We start from the raw sequence: 6,753 nt of genomic DNA, 5'->3' as shown, positions 1-6,753 counted from the left end.
GGAGAGAGGATACTGGACTTAAAGACACAGTCACACTGCTGGTACTAATACTGGGACTAAAGAGAACAGTCAGCTGCTGGTAATACTGGGACTTAAAGACACAGTCACGCTGCTATCTAATACTGGGACTTAAAGACAAGTCAACTGCTGCTACTACTGGGACTTAAAGACACAGTCACGGCTGCTGAATACTGGGACTTAAAAGACACAGTCAGATGCTGCTACTAATACTGGGACTTAAAAGACACAGTCACACTGCCTGCTAATACTGGGACTTAAAGACACGTCACGCTGCTACTAATACTGGGACTTAAAGACACAGTCACACTGCTGTCTAATACTGGGACTTAAAGACACAGTCACGCTGCTGCTAATACTGGGACTTAAAGACACAGTCACGCTGCTACTGAATACGGACTTAAAGAACACAGTCACACTGGCTGCTAATACTGGGACTAAGACACAGTCACGCTGCTGCTAATAGTTGTGACTTAAAGACACAGTCCGCTTGCTACTAAAACTGGACTTAAAGAACAGTCACATGCTGCTATATACTGCGGGACTTAAAGAACACAGTCACGCTGCTGCTAATACTGGGACTTAAAGACACAGTCACGCTGCTGCTAATACTTGGGACTTAAAGACACAGTCACACTGCTGCCTAATTACTGGGACTTAACAGACAACGTCACTACTGCTTGCTGAATACTGGGATTAAAGACCAGTCAGCGCTGCCTTAATACGGGACTTAAAGACACAGTCACGCTGCTGCTAATACTGGGACTTAAAGACACAGTCACGCTGCCCCTAATACTGGGCTTAAAGACACAGCTCACTGCTGCTACCTAATACTGGGACTAAAGACACAGTCACGCTGCTGCTAATACTGGGACTTAAAGACACAGTCACGCTGCTCTAATACTAGGGACTTAAAAGACACAGTCACCCTGCTGTGCTAATACTGGGACTTAAAGAACACAGTCAGCGCTGCTGCTAATACTGGGGACTTAAAGACACAGTCACGCTGCTTCTAATACTGGGACTTAAAGACACAGTCACACTCTGCTAATACTGGGACTTAAGACACAGTCACACTGCTGCTAATACTGGGACTTAAGACACAGTCACGCTGCTACTGAATCTGGGACTTAAAGACACAGTCACACTGCTGCTACAACACTCTAACCACTAGGCTGCCTGCCATTATATCGTGTGATATTTATCAATATATTCCCTATCCATTATGTTTTTAACTTTGTGTTCTGATGTTAGCAAGTAAAATGACTTCACCGTTGTATGATGAAATGTATCCATCCTCTCTCAAGCATCAGTCTTACGTCACATCAGATCAACAAACAGCTGCTTGACCTGGCAGTGAAATGTATACTCTGGGAGTGGTCTTCTTGAACTTCATCGTTCCACACACAGCGCTATCCATCAGGCTCGTGTGGAGCATCCTCGTTGCTGTTGTAAGAGGCCACCATCAGTTCCGGGTACTGCAAGACACAATATAGTATAGAACAGGACTGGATTGTTACTTCAACCAGTCTTCTTCTTCTGTCTTGACATAGAAATGGAATGAACAGAATGGGCTTGGAACCTCTGACCATGACTGTAACCTCAGGGGTGCACTCAAAGTGGCATTCATTCTAGTTCTGTGGTCTTGACATAGACAAAATAAAGGACATTAAGGAAGTAGATAGCCATCAGATATGTTTCTAAACTGGAGAAAGTTCCATTGTAACTGTGGGGACCAGTCTAAGCAGGTGACTACTCGGTGTTTGGACCAGTGATCGTCATGGAACACACGGTTGAAAGACAGATTGGATCACCTTGCATGTCCCTGATAAGGCAGAAAGGGAAATGGGAAAGATGTTCGATCCAGTTCTACTCGGTTCTACTCCGGTTCTACTCCGGCGCTACTTCCGGTTCACTCCGGTCTTACTCCCGTTCTACTCCAGTTTGCTCACTCCCAGTGCTACTCAGTGCTACTCCAGTGCTGACTCCAGTTATACTCCAGTTATACTCCAGTTCTAATCTCAGTTCTATTCAGTGCTACTCCAGTTCTACTCCAGTGCTACTCCAGTGCTACTCCAGTTATCTCCAGTTATACTCCAGTGTCTACTCAGTTCAAATCCAGTTCTATTACCAGTGCTTAATCCAGTTCTACTCCAGTTCTACTCCAGTTCTAATCCAGTTCTACTCCAGTTATAATCCAGTGCTACTCCGGTTCTACTCCAGTGCTACTCCAGTGCTACTCCAGTTCGAATCCAGTTCTATTACAGTGCTACTCCAGTTCTATTACAGTTCTATTACAGTGCTACTCCAGTTCTACTCCAGTTCTACTCCAGTGCTACTCCAGTTCTACTCTAGTGCCACTCCAGTGCTACTCCAGTGTAATGTGTACTTATTCCTCCCATAACATCCATCCACAGGGAACATGGTGTGCATCCTAAATGGCCCTATTCCTTGGATATCCTGCAATAACTGGGACTTTTCAGTTTTACATTTTTTTATTAATGGAAATTCAGTACAAAGCTGTGATGAGCTGATGAGCCCTATGGACCTTGGTCAAACGTAGTGCACTACATAGGGATCAGGGTGCCATTTGGGACACGCCCATGCTCAATGTTCTCACCCTTCTTTGTCCTCCAGGTCCCGGCCGCTGTAGTCGAAGAAGATGTCTCCCTCCTCGGCCAGCGCCCGCTCCACCACAGAGACCGACCGCTCAAAGAACACCAGGAAGTCCTCTGAGTGGAGGATCTGTTCCCTCTCCTCCTCCGTCAGCTCTCTGGGATGGGCTGAGAGGGATCACCCACATTGTGATACCAGTGTTGAGAATATATGTTGGTTGTATATGTTTAGCTATGCAACAAGTCACCTCAGAGGTTGTGAGTGCTTTTCCTAACAGCAGTGTGTTAAAGAACATAAAGTCATTATTACCCTCTTTACTGTCCTCTGCCTCTACTTCCTCTTCCGGCTGGTCAGTCTGAGGGGAAGCTTTAGGCTCACTGCTCTCCTCATCCTCTTCTTCTTCTGGGAGGAAAGACGTGTTTTATGTTCTACACTACAGGAGGCTGCTGAGGGGAGAACGGCTCATAATAACGTCCAGAACGGAGCAAATGGAATGGAATCAAACACCTGGAAACCATGGAAACCATGTGTTTGATGGATTTGATACCATTCCACTGATTCCACTCCAGTCATTACCACGAGCCAGTCCTCCCCAATTAAGGTTCCACCAACCTCCTGTGTTACACACATACATACAACATAGGCTTCAACATTCTTTCACTCTGTGGTGAGAGAGCATATTGAAAATATCAACCATACCCATTCATACTAACCAACCTAGAGCTCTACATTAAAAGTATACATTTCAAGAGTCAACTTCAAGAGTATACTTCAAGAGTCTACTTCAAGAGTATACTTCAAGAGTCAACTCAAGAGTCAACTTCAAGCCTAGATAATGCACTACTTTTGGCCAGTGCACCACGTAGGGGATAGGGTGCTATTTGGGACAGAGACAGTGATACTGAAGTTCTCCCAACACCTGTTCAGTCTGAGAGTCTGCAGCAGAAAACAGAGAATGCTCTGAAGATTCTGACTTGGACCGCAAACGAAGAGAGACGGAGGCGCTGCTGCAGAGTATTGGGATCTCACCAGAACCACCATTAGGTATACCAGTCATATCCTTATTGCTTTCTGAGATCATCCTATCCTACCATGTACTGACCATTCTGAGATCATCCTACACTACCATTGTACTGACCATTCTGAGATCATTCTACCCTACCATTGTACTGACCATTCTGAGATCATCCTACCCTACCATCCTACTGACCATTCTGAGATCATCCTACCCTACCATTGTACTGACCATTCTGAGATCATTTCTACCCTACCATTGTACTGACCATTCTGAGATCATTCTACCCTACCATTTACTGACCATTCTGAGATCATCCTACCCTACCATTGTACTGATTCATTCTGAGATTCATCCTACCCTACCATTGTACTGACCATTCTGAGATCATTCTACCCTACCATTCTACTGACCATTCTGAGATCATCCTACCCTAGTGTATCTTGTGGTAATGGTCAACATACAAAATAAATATCATGTCATGAAATGATCTTCAGTTTACACTATATCATATATTCAAACAAATAATTTACATTATTCATTGACTCAAATTGTTTCCTTTATGGTATAAACACATTAAAATTCCATTGTGTCATTGCCAAAAGCTTAGTGATAAAAATCCAGTGATTTGGTTGGTCGGGTTATATATTCGTGGCTTTGATGCCAACTCTCTTTTTGAATGAAGATGTATTTTAAGAGACGACTGCAGGTATGAATCTATGTATTCAGTTCAGATGGTTATTTGATATGATATGTCAACACATTGAAAGATTTCACACTAGTTTGCGGTCGTGCATTATTATGTCACAAACAGTTGGGTTTCCATCAGAAAGTAGGTTTGACCATTTTCCCCCTCTTTTCTTGTGAATTCTTCTTCCTTTGCTTTGAACCCATTTCAATCCATCCTGTTGATTTGGAACCCTTCTGGTTTGGCTGTGGGGTCTGACTGCTGGCCACCAGTGCAGCCTCTGCAGCTCTTAACATGGGATACCTGTTATTTCATTATTTAGTCCCAACCCCTATGTCTCCCTCTTCACAATCAGTGAGCACCACCAGTGATGCTGGCAGCCAGGAGTCTGTAGATGGAGGGCAGTGGAAGGTATGGAACATGCTCTTTACTCTATCACACACACACACACACCGACACACACACACACACACACACACATCTGCTATCAGATGTAGTATTGATGTCATGGAAAATGTTCCATGTTACAAACAAGCAGAAGGTATTTTAGTACTGTTCAATTATTTTCTATATGAACACATAGACAAATGGATGGACAGCTGGAAAGAATTGGTATTGGCATTCTGTATATTGTATGCTAAAATACTCTCTCTTTGGTTCTAACAATTCGTAAATGTTAGTTTATCAATGTAGCTAACGTCATGAACATATGACATTGAACATGAGAACTGTGGGAATGTCTGCGTCCAAATGGCACTCTATTCCCTACAGTAAATAATATAGTGCACTACTTTTGACAAGGGCCCATAGGACTCTGGTCAAAAGTAGTTTCACTATGTAGGGAAAAGGTGCCATTTGGGACTCAGACAATGTATATGTGCACAGTGGCACGAGTATCTGATGTTTATCCCTTCTCTTTTCATCTTGTAATGGAACATCAGATATAGGTAAGAACCAGAGTCGATTGACTAGTGATTATGGAGAAGATGTTTCTGTTCAGGGAGACTTCAGTGTCGTCGTTGTCGTTATGTGACATCAGTTGATTTTGTGACATCAGTTGATTATGTGACATCAGTTTGATATGTGACATCAGGTGATATGTTGACTCATTGATTATGTGACATCAGTTGATTTTGTGACATCAGTTGATTATGTGACATCAGTTCAGTTGATTATGTGACATCAGTTGATTATGTGACATCAGTGATTATGTGACATCAGTTGATTATGTGACATCACTGTGATTATGTGACATCAGTGACAGCAGTGGAACTGTGAATTGAACTTCTATTGAGGCAGGGAACTGTGAATGTAACTCTATTGAGGCAGTGGAACTGTGAATGTAATCTATGAGCAGTGGAACTGTGAATGACTTCTATTGAGGCAGTGGAACTGTGAATGTAACTTCTATTGAGCAGTGAACTGTAATGTAACTTCATTGAGCAGGGAACTGGATGTAACTTCTATTGAGGCAGTGGAACTGTGAATGTAACTTCTATTGAGGCAGTGGAACTGTGAATGTAACTTCTATTGAGCAGTGGAACCGTGAATGTGTCTCTGTCCCAAATGCCCTCCTATTCCCCATATAGTCAACTATTCTTGACCAGAGTCCTATGAGCCCCTGGTCAAAATGGTTGTGGCTACTACATAGAAAATAGCGTGGCACTTTGGGATCCATCCTGTGTTTTGTTTAATGTTTGTTTTGCGTACACACTGTCATGCATGAATTCATATGTTCTAAAAGTGATGTCCCTTGAGTTGATGTATGGACTCATTTGTGTTGTTTTGGCCCCCCTGCTGCTGTGTTTAGGACCCTGCAGTGGGACACGGACCCCTCTGCTCTCCAGCTGCAGGCAGACTCTGAGCTGGGGTAAGTCTTTCCTCTTGATTCTGCTCCCAAATGGCACCCTATCCCTATATAGTGCACTACTTTTGACCAGAGCCCATAGGACTTACACAAAGGTTATATTTTTCTTGACTGATAGCAGAGTGTCCCTGTATGTCTTCTAAATTATTTATTCCATCTTTCAGCGCAGGATGCACGACTTGGAGCGTCAAAAATAGTACAGATTGACTTCGTTCCCAAAGAGCTTGTGACCTACACTAAAGAGACCCAGACCCTTCAGCAGCACATCAATCTGAAGGTAATGGAATATTGAGTTGGATGTTGAGTTGACTCTTGAATTGAGTTGACTCTTGAAGTTGACTCTTGAGTTGACTCTTAAAGAACTCTGAAGTTGACTCTTGAGTTGACTCTTGAAGTTGACGCTTGAAGTTGACTCTTGAGTAGACTCTTGAAGTATACTCTGAAGTTGACTCTGAGTTGACTCTTGAAGTATACTCTGAAGAGACTCTTGAAGTATACTCTTGAAGTTGACTCTTGAGTTGACTCTTAAAGAACTCTTGAAGTTGACGC

At 43.1% G+C, this 6,753-nt stretch overlaps 2 long non-coding RNA genes across 2 annotated transcripts; both read right to left on the bottom strand.

Moving 5' to 3' along the window:
- Positions 1–570: 570 nt before the first annotated feature.
- Positions 571–1,496, bottom strand: LOC139025222 (uncharacterized). The gene is made up of 3 exons (XR_011476696.1): positions 1,001–1,496; positions 749–813; positions 571–636 (listed from the first exon to the last, which is right to left on the bottom strand). It is a non-coding gene; the product is annotated as an uncharacterized lncRNA (long non-coding RNA).
- Positions 1,497–1,748: 252 nt separating this feature from the next.
- On the bottom strand, positions 1,749–3,415 carry LOC139025221 (uncharacterized). Its single transcript, XR_011476695.1, has 3 exons — positions 2,944–3,415; positions 2,639–2,801; positions 1,749–1,843 (listed from the first exon to the last, which is right to left on the bottom strand). It is a non-coding gene; the product is annotated as an uncharacterized lncRNA (long non-coding RNA).
- Positions 3,416–6,753: the final 3,338 nt, after the last annotated feature.

This window comes from Salvelinus sp. IW2-2015, unplaced genomic scaffold (genome assembly GCF_002910315.2).
Source record: "Salvelinus sp. IW2-2015 unplaced genomic scaffold, ASM291031v2 Un_scaffold2388, whole genome shotgun sequence".
Classification (NCBI taxonomy): Eukaryota; Metazoa; Chordata; class Actinopteri; order Salmoniformes; family Salmonidae; genus Salvelinus; species Salvelinus sp. IW2-2015.
The sequence above is the reverse complement of the archived record's forward strand: the minus strand, read 5'-3'. Positions and strand labels throughout refer to the sequence as shown.